The following is a 16300-nucleotide window of genomic DNA, read 5'->3' on the forward strand; positions in this document are numbered from 1 at the left end:
GGCACCGTCGCGATAGAACTAACATGCGGCATTACATACGGACATGCCTAGCATCTTTGCTCAACGTCGCACATGCACATGCCGTACACCGCCAGAAGCGAATTGAAATGCTCTTTCTAATGAATATAAGATATTAAAGGTCGCATCAGGCATGTAGACATTATTAACCAAAGGATCCTGCGCAGATGGTGTTGGCTACGCACAGGACACGCGGCATGACACGTAGACGTTTGCAGCTTGACATGCCAGTGCACATGGGCATTTTATGCATCGTGTTGAACCCGATTTCCATGGGCTTTAATATTCACTATAAATGTTAAGGAAAGAGAAATTATAATTAGGTATTGGCGGGGTCGACATACGTCGGCGGCGGAAGTCAAACGGGGTAGAAAAGCGGCACTATATGCAGACGTTTGCAGCTATGCACAGCATTGCAGGTATGCATGGTATGCATCGCCAGAAACCCCACGGAAAGACCTTTCAAATGAATCATAGATATTAAAAATCCAAAGATGGATAACGAAATTAGAACAAAAGCCTATTTCGCCGTCGTAACGGAACTAACATGCGGCATTACATACGGACATGCCTAGCATCTTTGCTCAACGTTGCACATGCACATGCCGTACACCGCCAGAAGCGAATTGAAATGCTCTTTCTAATGAATATAAGATATTAAAAGTCGCATCAGGCATGTAGAGACTGTTAACCAAAGGATCCTGCGCTGATGGTGTTGGCGACGCACAGGACACGCGGCATGGCACGTAGACGTTTGCAGCTTGACATGCCAGTGTACATGGGCATGTTATACATCGTCTTGAACCCGATTTCCATGGGCTTTCATATTCACTATAAATGTTAAGGAAAGAGAAATTATAATTAGGTATTGGCGGGGTCGACATACGTCGGCGGCGGAAGTCAAACGGGGTAGAAAAGCGGCACTATATGCAGACGTTTGCAGCTATGCACAGCATTGCAGGTATGCATGGTATGCATCGCCAGAAACCCCACGGAAAGACCTTTCAAATGAATCATAGATATTAAAAATCCAAAGATGGATAACGAAATTAGAACAAAAGCCTATTTCGCCGTCGTAACGGAACTAACATGCGGCATTACATACGGACATGCCTAGCATCTTTGCTCAACGTTGCACATGCACATGCCGTACACCGCCAGAAGCGAATTGAAATGCTCTTTCTAATGAATATAAGATATTAAAAGTCGCATCAGGCATGTAGAGACTGTTAATCAAAGGATCCTGCGCTGATGGTGTTGGCGACGCACAGGACACGCGGCATGACACGTAGACGTATGCAGCTTGACATGCCAGTGCACATGGGCATGTTATACATCGTCTTGAACCCGATTTCCATGGGCTTTCATATTCACTATAAATGTTAAGGAAAGGGAAAGTATTAGGAGGTATTGGCGGGGTCGACATACGTCGGCGGCGCAATTCAAGCGGGGTAGAAAAGCGGCACTATATGCAGACGTTTGCAGCTATGCACAGAATGGCAGATGTGCATGTTATGCATCACCAGACACCACACGGAAAGACATTTCAAATGAATCAAAGATATTAGAAATCCAAAAATGGATAACGAAATTAGAACGAAAACCTATTTCCGCTACCGGCACCGTCGCGATAGAACTAACATGCGGCATTACATACGGACATGCCTAGCATCATTGCTCAACGTCGCACATGCACATGCCGTACACCGCCAGAAGCGAATTGAAATGCTCTTTCTAATGAATATAAGATAATAAAAGTCGCACCAGGCATGTAGACATTGTTAACCAAAGGATCCTGCGCTGATGGTGTTAGCGACGCACAGGACACGCGGCATGACACGTAGAGGTATGCAGTCTGACATGCCAGTGCACATGGGCATGTTATACATCGTCTTGAACCCGATTTCCATGGGCTTTAATATGCACTAAAGATGTTAAGGGTCTTCGAAAGGAAAGAGAAATTATAATTAGGTATTGTGGGGTCGACATACGTCGGCGGCGGAAGTCAAACGGGGTAGAAAAGCGGCACTATATGCAGACGTTTGCAGTTATGCACAGCAATGCATATGTGCATGTTATGCATCGCCAGAAACCCCACGGAAAGACCTTTCAAATGAATCATAGATATTAAAAATCCAAAGATGGATAACGAAATTAGAACGAAAGCCTATTTCGCCGTCGAAAAGGAACTAACATGCGGCATTACATACGGACATGCCTAGCATCTTTGCTCAACGTTGCACATGCACATGCCGTACACCGCCAGAAGCGAATTGAAATGCTCTTTCTAATGAATATAAGATATTAAAAGTCGCATCAGGCATGTAGATACTGTTAACCAAAGGATCCTGCGCTGATGGTGTTGGCTACGCACAGGACACGCGGCATGGCACGTAGACGTTTGCAGCTTGACATGCCAGTGTACATGGGCATGTTATACATCGTCTTGAACCCGATTTCCATGGGCTTTCATATTCACTATAAATGTTAAGGAAAGAGAAATTATAATTAGGTATTGGCGGGGTCGACATACGTCGGCGGCGGAAGTCAAACGGGGTAGAAAAGCGGCACTATATGCAGACGTTTGCAGCTATGGACAGAATGGCTGATGTGCATGTTATGCATCGCCAGACACCCCACGGAAAGACCTTTCAAATGAATCAAAGACATTAGAAATCCAAAGATGGATAACGAAATTTGAACGAAAGCTATTTCCGCTACCCGGCACCGTCGCGATAGAACTAACATGCGGCATTACATACGGACATGCCTAGCATCTTTGCTCAACGTCGCACATGCACATGCCGTACACCGCCAGAAGCGAATTGAAATGCTCTTTCTAATGAATATAAGATATTAAAGGTCGCATCAGGCATGTAGACATTATTAACCAAAGGATCCTGCGCAGATGGTGTTGGCTACGCACAGGACACGCGGCATGACACGTAGACGTTTGCAGCCTGACATGCCAGTGCACATGGGCATTTTATGCATCGTGTTGACCCGATTTCCATGGGCTTTAATATTCACTATAACTGTTAAGGAAAGAGAAATTATAATTAGGTATTTTCGGGGTCGACATACATCGGCGGCGGAAGTCAAACGGGATAGAAAATCGGCACTATATGCAGACGTTTGCAGCTATGCACAGAATGGCTGATGTGCATGTTATGCATCGCTAGACACCACACGGAAAGACCTTTCAAATGAATCAGAGATATTAGAAATCCAAAGATGGATAACGAAATTAGAACGAAAGCCTATTTCCGCTACCGGCACCGTCGCGATAGAACTAACATGCGGCATTACATACGGACATGCCTAGCATCTTTGCTCAACGTTGCACATGCACATGCCGTACACCGCCAGAAGCGAATTGAAATGCTCTTTCTAATGAATATAAGATATTAAAAGTCGCATCAGGCATGTAGACATTGTTAACCAAAGGATCCTGCGCTGATGGTGTTGGCTACGCACAGGACACGCGGCATGACACGTAGACGTATGCAGCTTGACATGCCAGTGCACATGGGCATGTTATACATCGTCTTGAACCCGATTTCCATGGGCTTTAATATGCACTATAGATGTTAAGGGTCTTCGAAAGGAAAGAGAAATTATAATTAGGTATTGTGGGGTCGACATACGTCGGCGGCGCAATTCAAGCGGGGTAGAAAAGCGGCACTATATGCAGACGTTTGCAGCTATGCACAGCATTGCAGGTATGCATGGTATGCATCGCCAGAAAACCCACGGAAAGACCTTTCAAATGAATCATAGATATTAAAAATCCAAAGATGGATAACGAAATTAGAACGAAAGCCTATTTCGCCGTCGTAACGGAACTAACATGCGGCATTACATACGGACATGCCTAGCATCTTTGCTCAACGTTGCACATGCACATGCCGTACACCGCCAGAAGCGAATTGAAATGCTCTTTCTAATGCATATAAGATATTAAAAGTCGCATCAGGCATGTAGATACTGTTAACCAAAGGATCCTGCGCTGATGGTGTTGGCGACGCACAGGACACGCGGCATGACACGTAGACGTTTGCAGCTTGACATGCCAGTGTACATGGGCATTTTATACATCGTCTTGAACCCGATTTCCATGGGCTTTCATATTCACTATAAATGTTAAGGAAAGAGAAAGTATAAGGAGGTATTGGCGGGGTCGACATACGTCGGCGGCGCAATTCAAGCGGGGTAGAAAAGCGGCACTATATGCAGACGTTTGCAGCTATGCACAGAATGGCAGATGTGCATGTTATGCATCACCAGACACCACACGGAAAGACATTTCAAATGAATCAAAGATATTAGAAATCCAAAAATGGATAACGAAATTAGAACGAAAACCTATTTCCGCTACCGGCACCGTCGCGATAGAACTAACATGCGGCATTACATACGGACATGCCTAGCATCTTTGCTCAACGTCGCACATGCACATGCCGTACACCGCCAGAAGCGAATTGAAATGCTCTTTCTAATGAATATAAGATAATAAAAGTCGCACCAGGCATGTAGACATTATTAACCAAAGGATCCTGCGCTGATGGTGTTAGCGACGCACAGGACACGCGGCATGACACGTAGAGGTATGCAGTCTGACATGCCAGTGCACATGGGCATGTTATACATCGTCTTGAACCCGATTTCCATGGGCTTTAATATGCACTAAAGATGTTAAGGGTCTTCGAAAGGAAAGAGAAATTATAATTAGGTATTGTGGGGTCGACATACGTCGGCGGCGGAAGTCAAGCGGGGTAGAAAAGCGGCACTATATGCAGACGTTTGCAGTTATGCACAGCATTGCATATGTGCATGTTATGCATCGCCAGAAACCCCACGGAAAGACCTTTCAAATGAATCATAGATATTAAAAATCCAAAGATGGATAACGAAATTAGAACGAAAGCCTATTTCGCCGTCGAAAAGGAACTAACATGCGGCATTACATACGGACATGCATAGCATCTTTGCTCAACGTTGCACATGCACATGCCGTACACCGCCAGAAGCGAATTGAAATGCTCTTTCTAATGAATATAAGATATTAAAGGTCGCATCAGGCATGTAGACATTATTAACCAAAGGATCCTGCGCAGATGGTGTTGGCGACGCACAGGACACTCGGCATGACACGTAGACGTTTGCAGCCTGACATGCCAGTGCACATGGGCATTTTATACATCGTGTTGAACCCGATTTCCATGGGCTTTCATATTCACTATAAATGTTAAGGAAAGAGAAATTATAATTAGGTATTGGCGGGGTCGACATACGTCGGCGGCGGAAGTCAAACGGGGTAGAAAAGCGGCACTATATGCAGACGTTTGCAGCTATGCACAGAATGGCTGATGTGCATGTTATGCATCGCCAGACACCCCACGGAAAGACCTTTCAAATGAATCAAAGATATTAGAAATCCAAAGATGGATAACGAAATTAGAACGAAAGCCTATTTCCGCTACCCGGCACCGTCGCGATAGAACTAACATGCGGCATTACATACGGACATGCCTAGCATCTTTGCTCAACGTTGCACATGCACATGCCGTACACCGCCAGAAGCGAATTGAAATGCTCTTTCTAATGAATATAAGATATTAAAGGTCGCATCAGGCATGTAGACATTATTAACCAAAGGATCCTGCGCAGATGGTGTTGGCGACGCACAGGACACTCGGCATGACACGTAGACGTTTGCAGCCTGACATGCCAGTGCACATGGGCATTTTATACATCGTGTTGAACCCGATTTCCATGGGCTTTAATATTCACTATAAATGTTAAGGAAAGAGAAATTATAATTAATAGGTATTGTGGGGTCGACATACGTCGGCGGCGGAAGTCAAACGGGATAGAAAATCGGCACTATATGCAGACGTTTGCAGCTATCCACAGAATGGCAGATGTGCATGTTATGCATCGCTAGACACCCCACGGAAAGACCTTTCAAATGAATCATAGATATTAAAAATCCAAAGATGGATAACGAAATTAGAACGAAAGCCTATTTCGCCGTCGAAAAGGAACTAACATGCGGCATTACATACGGACATGCCTAGCATCTTTGCTCAACGTTGCACATGCACATGCCGTACACCGCCAGAAGCGAATTGAAATGCTCTTTCTAATGAATATAAGATATTAAAAGTCGCATCAGGCATGTAGATACTGTTAACCAAAGGATCCTGCGCTGATGGTGTTGGCTACGCACAGGACACGCGGCATGGCACGTAGACGTTTGCAGCTTGACATGCCAGTGTACATGGGCATGTTATACATCGTCTTGAACCCGATTTCCATGGGCTTTCATATTCACTATAAATGTTAAGGAAAGAGAAATTATAATTAGGTATTGGCGGGGTCGACATACGTCGGCGGCGGAAGTCAAACGGGGTAGAAAAGCGGCACTATATGCAGACGTTTGCAGCTATGCACAGAATGGCTGATGTGCATGTTATGCATCGCCAGACACCCCACGGAAAGACCTTTCAAATGAATCAAAGATATTAGAAATCCAAAGATGGATAACGAAACTAGAACGAAAGCCTATTTCCGCTACCCGGCACCGTCGCGATAGAACTAACATGCGGCATTACATACGGACATGCCTAGCATCTTTGCTCAACGTCGCACATGCACATGCCGTACACCGCCAGAAGCGAATTGAAATGCTCTTTCTAATGAATATAAGATATTAAAGGTCGCATCAGGCATGTAGACATTATTAACCAAAGGATCCTGCGCAGATGGTGTTGGCTACGCACAGGACACGCGGCATGACACGTAGACGTTTGCAGCCTGACATGCCAGTGCACATGGGCATTTTATGCATCGTGTTGAACCCGATTTCCATGGGCTTTAATATTCACTATAAATGTTAAGGAAAGAGAAATTATAACTAGGTATTGGCGGGGTCGACATACGTCGGCGGCGGAAGTCAAACGGGGTAGAAAAGCGGCACTATATGCAGACGTTTGCAGCTATGCACAGCATTGCAGGTATGCATGGTATGCATCGCCAGAAACCCCACGGAAAGACCTTTCAAATGAATCATAGATATTAAAAATCCAAAGATGGATAACGAAATTAGAACAAAAGCCTATTTCGCCGTCGTAACGGAACTAGCATGCGGCATTACATACGGACATGCCTAGCATCTTTGCTCAACGTTGCACATGCACATGCCGTACACCGCCAGAAGCGAATTGAAATGCTCTTTCTAATGAATATAAGATATTAAAAGTCGCATCAGGCATGTAGAGACTGTTAACCAAAGGATCCTGCGCTGATGGTGTTGGCGACGCACAGGACACGCGGCATGGCACGTAGACGTTTGCAGCTTGACATGCCAGTGTACATGGGCATGTTATACATCGTCTTGAACCCGATTTCCATGGGCTTTCATATTCACTATAAATGTTAAGGAAAGAGAAATTATAATTAGGTATTGGCGGGGTCGACATACGTCGGCGGCGGAAGTCAAACGGGGTAGAAAAGCGGCACTATATGCAGACGTTTGCAGCTATGCACAGCATTGCAGGTATGCATGGTATGCATCGCCAGAAACCCCACGGAAAGACCTTTCAAATGAATCATAGATATTAAAAATCCAAAGATGGATAACGAAATTAGAACAAAAGCCTATTTCGCCGTCGTAACGGAACTAACATGCGGCATTACATACGGACATGCCTAGCATCTTTGCTCAACGTTGCACATGCACATGCCGTACACCGCCAGAAGCGAATTGAAATGCTCTTTCTAATGAATATAAGATATTAAAAGTCGCATCAGGCATGTAGAGACTGTTAATCAAAGGATCCTGCGCTGATGGTGTTGGCGACGCACAGGACACGCGGCATGACACGTAGACGTATGCAGCTTGACATGCCAGTGCACATGGGCATGTTATACATCGTCTTGAACCCGATTTCCATGGGCTTTCATATTCACTATAAATGTTAAGGAAAGGGAAAGTATTAGGAGGTATTGGCGGGGTCGACATACGTCGGCGGCGCAATTCAAGCGGGGTAGAAAAGCGGCACTATATGCAGACGTTTGCAGCTATGCACAGAATGGCAGATGTGCATGTTATGCATCACCAGACACCACACGGAAAGACATTTCAAATGAATCAAAGATATTAGAAATCCAAAAATGGATAACGAAATTAGAACGAAAACCTATTTCCGCTACCGGCACCGTCGCGATAGAACTAACATGCGGCATTACATACGGACATGCCTAGCATCATTGCTCAACGTCGCACATGCACATGCCGTACACCGCCAGAAGCGAATTGAAATGCTCTTTCTAATGAATATAAGATAATAAAAGTCGCACCAGGCATGTAGACATTGTTAACCAAAGGATCCTGCGCTAATGGTGTTAGCGACGCACAGGACACGCGGCATGACACGTAGAGGTATGCAGTCTGACATGCCAGTGCACATGGGCATGTTATACATCGTCTTGAACCCGATTTCCATGGGCTTTAATATGCACTAAAGATGTTAAGGGTCTTCGAAAGGAAAGAGAAATTATAATTAGGTATTGTGGGGTCGACATACGTCGGCGGCGGAAGTCAAGCGGGGTAGAAAAGCGGCACTATATGCAGACGTTTGCAGTTATGCACAGCATTGCATATGTGCATGTTATGCATCGCCAGAAACCCCACGGAAAGACCTTTCAAATGAATCATAGATATTAAAAATCCAAAGATGGATAACGAAATTAGAACGAAAGCCTATTTCGCCGTCGAAAAGGAACTAACATGCGGCATTACATACGGACATGCCTAGCATCTTTGCTCAACGTTGCACATGCACATGCCGTACACCGCCAGAAGCGAATTGAAATGCTCTTTCTAATGAATATAAGATATTAAAAGTCGCATCAGGCATGTAGATACTGTTAACCAAAGGATCCTGCGCTGATGGTGTTGGCTACGCACAGGACACGCGGCATGGCACGTAGACGTTTGCAGCTTGACATGCCAGTGTACATGGGCATGTTATACATCGTCTTGAACCCGATTTCCATGGGCTTTCATATTCACTATAAATGTTAAGGAAAGAGAAATTATAATTAGGTATTGGCGGGGTCGACATACGTCGGCGGCGGAAGTCAAACGGGGTAGAAAAGCGGCACTATATGCAGACGTTTGCAGCTATGGACAGAATGGCTGATGTGCATGTTATGCATCGCCAGACACCCCACGGAAAGACCTTTCAAATGAATCAAAGACATTAGAAATCCAAAGATGGATAACGAAATTAGAACGAAAGCTATTTCCGCTACCCGGCACCGTCGCGATAGAACTAACATGCGGCATTACATACGGACATGCCTAGCATCTTTGCTCAACGTCGCACATGCACATGCCGTACACCGCCAGAAGCGAATTGAAATGCTCTTTCTAATGAATATAAGATATTAAAGGTCGCATCAGGCATGTAGACATTATTAACCAAAGGATCCTGCGCAGATGGTGTTGGCTACGCACAGGACACGCGGCATGACACGTAGACGTTTGCAGCCTGACATGCCAGTGCACATGGGCATTTTATGCATCGTGTTGAACCCGATTTCCATGGGCTTTAATATTCACTATAAATGTTAAGGAAAGAGAAATTATAATTAGGTATTTTCGGGGTCGAAATACATCGGCGGCGGAAGTCAAACGGGATAGAAAATCGGCACTATATGCAGACGTTTGCAGCTATGCACAGAATGGCTGATGTGCATGTTATGCATCGCTAGACACCACACGGAAAGACCTTTCAAATGAATCAGAGATATTAGAAATCCAAAGATGGATAACGAAATTAGAACGAAAGCCTATTTCCGCTACCGGCACCGTCGCGATAGAACTAACATGCGGCATTACATACGGACATGCCTAGCATCTTTGCTCAACGTTGCACATGCACATGCCGTACACCGCCAGAAGCGAATTGAAATGCTCTTTCTAATGAATATAAGATATTAAAAGTCGCATCAGGCATGTAGACATTGTTAACCAAAGGATCCTGCGCTGATGGTGTTGGCTACGCACAGGACACGCGGCATGACACGTAGACGTATGCAGCTTGACATGCCAGTGCACATGGGCATGTTATACATCGTCTTGAACCCGATTTCCATGGGCTTTAATATGCACTATAGATGTTAAGGGTCTTCGAAAGGAAAGAGAAATTATAATTAGGTATTGTGGGGTCGACATACGTCGGCGGCGCAATTCAAGCGGGGTAGAAAAGCGGCACTATATGCAGACGTTTGCAGCTATGCACAGCATTGCAGGTATGCATGGTATGCATCGCCAGAAAACCCACGGAAAGACCTTTCAAATGAATCATAGATATTAAAAATCCAAAGATGGATAACGAAATTAGAACGAAAGCCTATTTCGCCGTCGAAAAGGAACTAACATGCGGCATTACATACGGACATGCCTAGCATCTTTGCTCAACGTTGCACATGCACATGCCGTACACCGCCAGAAGCGAATTGAAATGCTCTTTCTAATGAATATAAGATATTAAAAGTCGCATCAGGCATGTAGATACTGTTAACCAAAGGATCCTGCGCTGATGGTGTTGGCTACGCACAGGACACGCGGCATGGCACGTAGACGTTTGCAGCTTGACATGCCAGTGTACATGGGCATGTTATACATCGTCTTGAACCCGATTTCCATGGGCTTTCATATTCACTATAAATGTTAAGGAAAGAGAAATTATAATTAGGTATTGGCGGGGTCGACATACGTCGGCGGCGGAAGTCAAACGGGGTAGAAAAGCGGCACTATATGCAGACGTTTGCAGCTATGCACAGAATGGCTGATGTGCATGTTATGCATCGCCAGACACCCCACGGAAAGACCTTTCAAATGAATCAAAGATATTAGAAATCCAAAGATGGATAACGAAACTAGAACGAAAGCCTATTTCCGCTACCCGGCACCGTCGCGATAGAACTAACATGCGGCATTACATACGGACATGCCTAGCATCTTTGCTCAACGTCGCACATGCACATGCCGTACACCGCCAGAAGCGAATTGAAATGCTCTTTCTAATGAATATAAGATATTAAAGGTCGCATCAGGCATGTAGACATTATTAACCAAAGGATCCTGCGCAGATGGTGTTGGCTACGCACAGGACACGCGGCATGACACGTAGACGTTTGCAGCTTGACATGCCAGTGCACATGGGCATTTTATGCATCGTGTTGAACCCGATTTCCATGGGCTTTAATATTCACTATAAATGTTAAGGAAAGAGAAATTATAATTAGGTATTGGCGGGGTCGACATACGTCGGCGGCGGAAGTCAAACGGGGTAGAAAAGCGGCACTATATGCAGACGTTTGCAGCTATGCACAGCATTGCAGGTATGCATGGTATGCATCGCCAGAAACCCCACGGAAAGACCTTTCAAATGAATCATAGATATTAAAAATCCAAAGATGGATAACGAAATTAGAACAAAAGCCTATTTCGCCGTCGTAACGGAACTAACATGCGGCATTACATACGGACATGCCTAGCATCTTTGCTCAACGTTGCACATGCACATGCCGTACACCGCCAGAAGCGAATTGAAATGCTCTTTCTAATGAATATAAGATATTAAAAGTCGCATCAGGCATGTAGAGACTGTTAACCAAAGGATCCTGCGCTGATGGTGTTGGCGACGCACAGGACACGCGGCATGGCACGTAGACGTTTGCAGCTTGACATGCCAGTGTACATGGGCATGTTATACATCGTCTTGAACCCGATTTCCATGGGCTTTCATATTCACTATAAATGTTAAGGAAAGAGAAATTATAATTAGGTATTGGCGGGGTCGACATACGTCGGCGGCGGAAGTCAAACGGGGTAGAAAAGCGGCACTATATGCAGACGTTTGCAGCTATGCACAGCATTGCAGGTATGCATGGTATGCATCGCCAGAAACCCCACGGAAAGACCTTTCAAATGAATCATAGATATTAAAAATCCAAAGATGGATAACGAAATTAGAACAAAAGCCTATTTCGCCGTCGTAACGGAACTAACATGCGGCATTACATACGGACATGCCTAGCATCTTTGCTCAACGTTGCACATGCACATGCCGTACACCGCCAGAAGCGAATTGAAATGCTCTTTCTAATGAATATAAGATATTAAAAGTCGCATCAGGCATGTAGAGACTGTTAATCAAAGGATCCTGCGCTGATGGTGTTGGCGACGCACAGGACACGCGGCATGACACGTAGACGTATGCAGCTTGACATGCCAGTGCACATGGGCATGTTATACATCGTCTTGAACCCGATTTCCATGGGCTTTCATATTCACTATAAATGTTAAGGAAAGGGAAAGTATTAGGAGGTATTGGCGGGGTCGACATACGTCGGCGGCGCAATTCAAGCGGGGTAGAAAAGCGGCACTATATGCAGACGTTTGCAGCTATGCACAGAATGGCAGATGTGCATGTTATGCATCACCAGACACCACACGGAAAGACATTTCAAATGAATCAAAGATATTAGAAATCCAAAAATGGATAACGAAATTAGAACGAAAACCTATTTCCGCTACCGGCACCGTCGCGATAGAACTAACATGCGGCATTACATACGGACATGCCTAGCATCATTGCTCAACGTCGCACATGCACATGCCGTACACCGCCAGAAGCGAATTGAAATGCTCTTTCTAATGAATATAAGATAATAAAAGTCGCACCAGGCATGTAGACATTGTTAACCAAAGGATCCTGCGCTGATGGTGTTAGCGACGCACAGGACACGCGGCATGACACGTAGAGGTATGCAGTCTGACATGCCAGTGCACATGGGCATGTTATACATCGTCTTGAACCCGATTTCCATGGGCTTTAATATGCACTAAAGATGTTAAGGGTCTTCGAAAGGAAAGAGAAATTATAATTAGGTATTGTGGGGTCGACATACGTCGGCGGCGGAAGTCAAACGGGGTAGAAAAGCGGCACTATATGCAGACGTTTGCAGTTATGCACAGCAATGCATATGTGCATGTTATGCATCGCCAGAAACCCCACGGAAAGACCTTTCAAATGAATCATAGATATTAAAAATCCAAAGATGGATAACGAAATTAGAACGAAAGCCTATTTCGCCGTCGAAAAGGAACTAACATGCGGCATTACATACGGACATGCCTAGCATCTTTGCTCAACGTTGCACATGCACATGCCGTACACCGCCAGAAGCGAATTGAAATGCTCTTTCTAATGAATATAAGATATTAAAAGTCGCATCAGGCATGTAGATACTGTTAACCAAAGGATCCTGCGCTGATGGTGTTGGCTACGCACAGGACACGCGGCATGGCACGTAGACGTTTGCAGCTTGACATGCCAGTGTACATGGGCATGTTATACATCGTCTTGAACCCGATTTCCATGGGCTTTCATATTCACTATAAATGTTAAGGAAAGAGAAATTATAATTAGGTATTGGCGGGGTCGACATACGTCGGCGGCGGAAGTCAAACGGGGTAGAAAAGCGGCACTATATGCAGACGTTTGCAGCTATGGACAGAATGGCTGATGTGCATGTTATGCATCGCCAGACACCCCACGGAAAGACCTTTCAAATGAATCAAAGACATTAGAAATCCAAAGATGGATAACGAAATTTGAACGAAAGCTATTTCCGCTACCCGGCACCGTCGCGATAGAACTAACATGCGGCATTACATACGGACATGCCTAGCATCTTTGCTCAACGTCGCACATGCACATGCCGTACACCGCCAGAAGCGAATTGAAATGCTCTTTCTAATGAATATAAGATATTAAAGGTCGCATCAGGCATGTAGACATTATTAACCAAAGGATCCTGCGCAGATGGTGTTGGCTACGCACAGGACACGCGGCATGACACGTAGACGTTTGCAGCCTGACATGCCAGTGCACATGGGCATTTTATGCATCGTGTTGACCCGATTTCCATGGGCTTTAATATTCACTATAACTGTTAAGGAAAGAGAAATTATAATTAGGTATTTTCGGGGTCGACATACATCGGCGGCGGAAGTCAAACGGGATAGAAAATCGGCACTATATGCAGACGTTTGCAGCTATGCACAGAATGGCTGATGTGCATGTTATGCATCGCTAGACACCACACGGAAAGACCTTTCAAATGAATCAGAGATATTAGAAATCCAAAGATGGATAACGAAATTAGAACGAAAGCCTATTTCCGCTACCGGCACCGTCGCGATAGAACTAACATGCGGCATTACATACGGACATGCCTAGCATCTTTGCTCAACGTTGCACATGCACATGCCGTACACCGCCAGAAGCGAATTGAAATGCTCTTTCTAATGAATATAAGATATTAAAAGTCGCATCAGGCATGTAGACATTGTTAACCAAAGGATCCTGCGCTGATGGTGTTGGCTACGCACAGGACACGCGGCATGACACGTAGACGTATGCAGCTTGACATGCCAGTGCACATGGGCATGTTATACATCGTCTTGAACCCGATTTCCATGGGCTTTAATATGCACTATAGATGTTAAGGGTCTTCGAAAGGAAAGAGAAATTATAATTAGGTATTGTGGGGTCGACATACGTCGGCGGCGCAATTCAAGCGGGGTAGAAAAGCGGCACTATATGCAGACGTTTGCAGCTATGCACAGCATTGCAGGTATGCATGGTATGCATCGCCAGAAAACCCACGGAAAGACCTTTCAAATGAATCATAGATATTAAAAATCCAAAGATGGATAACGAAATTAGAACGAAAGCCTATTTCGCCGTCGTAACGGAACTAACATGCGGCATTACATACGGACATGCCTAGCATCTTTGCTCAACGTTGCACATGCACATGCCGTACACCGCCAGAAGCGAATTGAAATGCTCTTTCTAATGCATATAAGATATTAAAAGTCGCATCAGGCATGTAGATACTGTTAACCAAAGGATCCTGCGCTGATGGTGTTGGCGACGCACAGGACACGCGGCATGACACGTAGACGTTTGCAGCTTGACATGCCAGTGTACATGGGCATTTTATACATCGTCTTGAACCCGATTTCCATGGGCTTTCATATTCACTATAAATGTTAAGGAAAGAGAAAGTATAAGGAGGTATTGGCGGGGTCGACATACGTCGGCGGCGCAATTCAAGCGGGGTAGAAAAGCGGCACTATATGCAGACGTTTGCAGCTATGCACAGAATGGCAGATGTGCATGTTATGCATCACCAGACACCACACGGAAAGACATTTCAAATGAATCAAAGATATTAGAAATCCAAAAATGGATAACGAAATTAGAACGAAAACCTATTTCCGCTACCGGCACCGTCGCGATAGAACTAACATGCGGCATTACATACGGACATGCCTAGCATCTTTGCTCAACGTCGCACATGCACATGCCGTACACCGCCAGAAGCGAATTGAAATGCTCTTTCTAATGAATATAAGATAATAAAAGTCGCACCAGGCATGTAGACATTATTAACCAAAGGATCCTGCGCTGATGGTGTTAGCGACGCACAGGACACGCGGCATGACACGTAGAGGTATGCAGTCTGACATGCCAGTGCACATGGGCATGTTATACATCGTCTTGAACCCGATTTCCATGGGCTTTAATATGCACTAAAGATGTTAAGGGTCTTCGAAAGGAAAGAGAAATTATAATTAGGTATTGTGGGGTCGACATACGTCGGCGGCGGAAGTCAAGCGGGGTAGAAAAGCGGCACTATATGCAGACGTTTGCAGTTATGCACAGCATTGCATATGTGCATGTTATGCATCGCCAGAAACCCCACGGAAAGACCTTTCAAATGAATCATAGATATTAAAAATCCAAAGATGGATAACGAAATTAGAACGAAAGCCTATTTCGCCGTCGAAAAGGAACTAACATGCGGCATTACATACGGACATGCATAGCATCTTTGCTCAACGTTGCACATGCACATGCCGTACACCGCCAGAAGCGAATTGAAATGCTCTTTCTAATGAATATAAGATATTAAAGGTCGCATCAGGCATGTAGACATTATTAACCAAAGGATCCTGCGCAGATGGTGTTGGCGACGCACAGGACACTCGGCATGACACGTAGACGTTTGCAGCCTGACATGCCAGTGCACATGGGCATTTTATACATCGTGTTGAACCCGATTTCCATGGGCTTTCATATTCACTATAAATGTTAAGGAAAGAGAAATTATAATTAGGTATTGGCGG

Source organism: Haliotis asinina, chromosome 9, assembly GCF_037392515.1.
Source record: "Haliotis asinina isolate JCU_RB_2024 chromosome 9, JCU_Hal_asi_v2, whole genome shotgun sequence".
Classification (NCBI taxonomy): Eukaryota; Metazoa; Mollusca; class Gastropoda; order Lepetellida; family Haliotidae; genus Haliotis; species Haliotis asinina.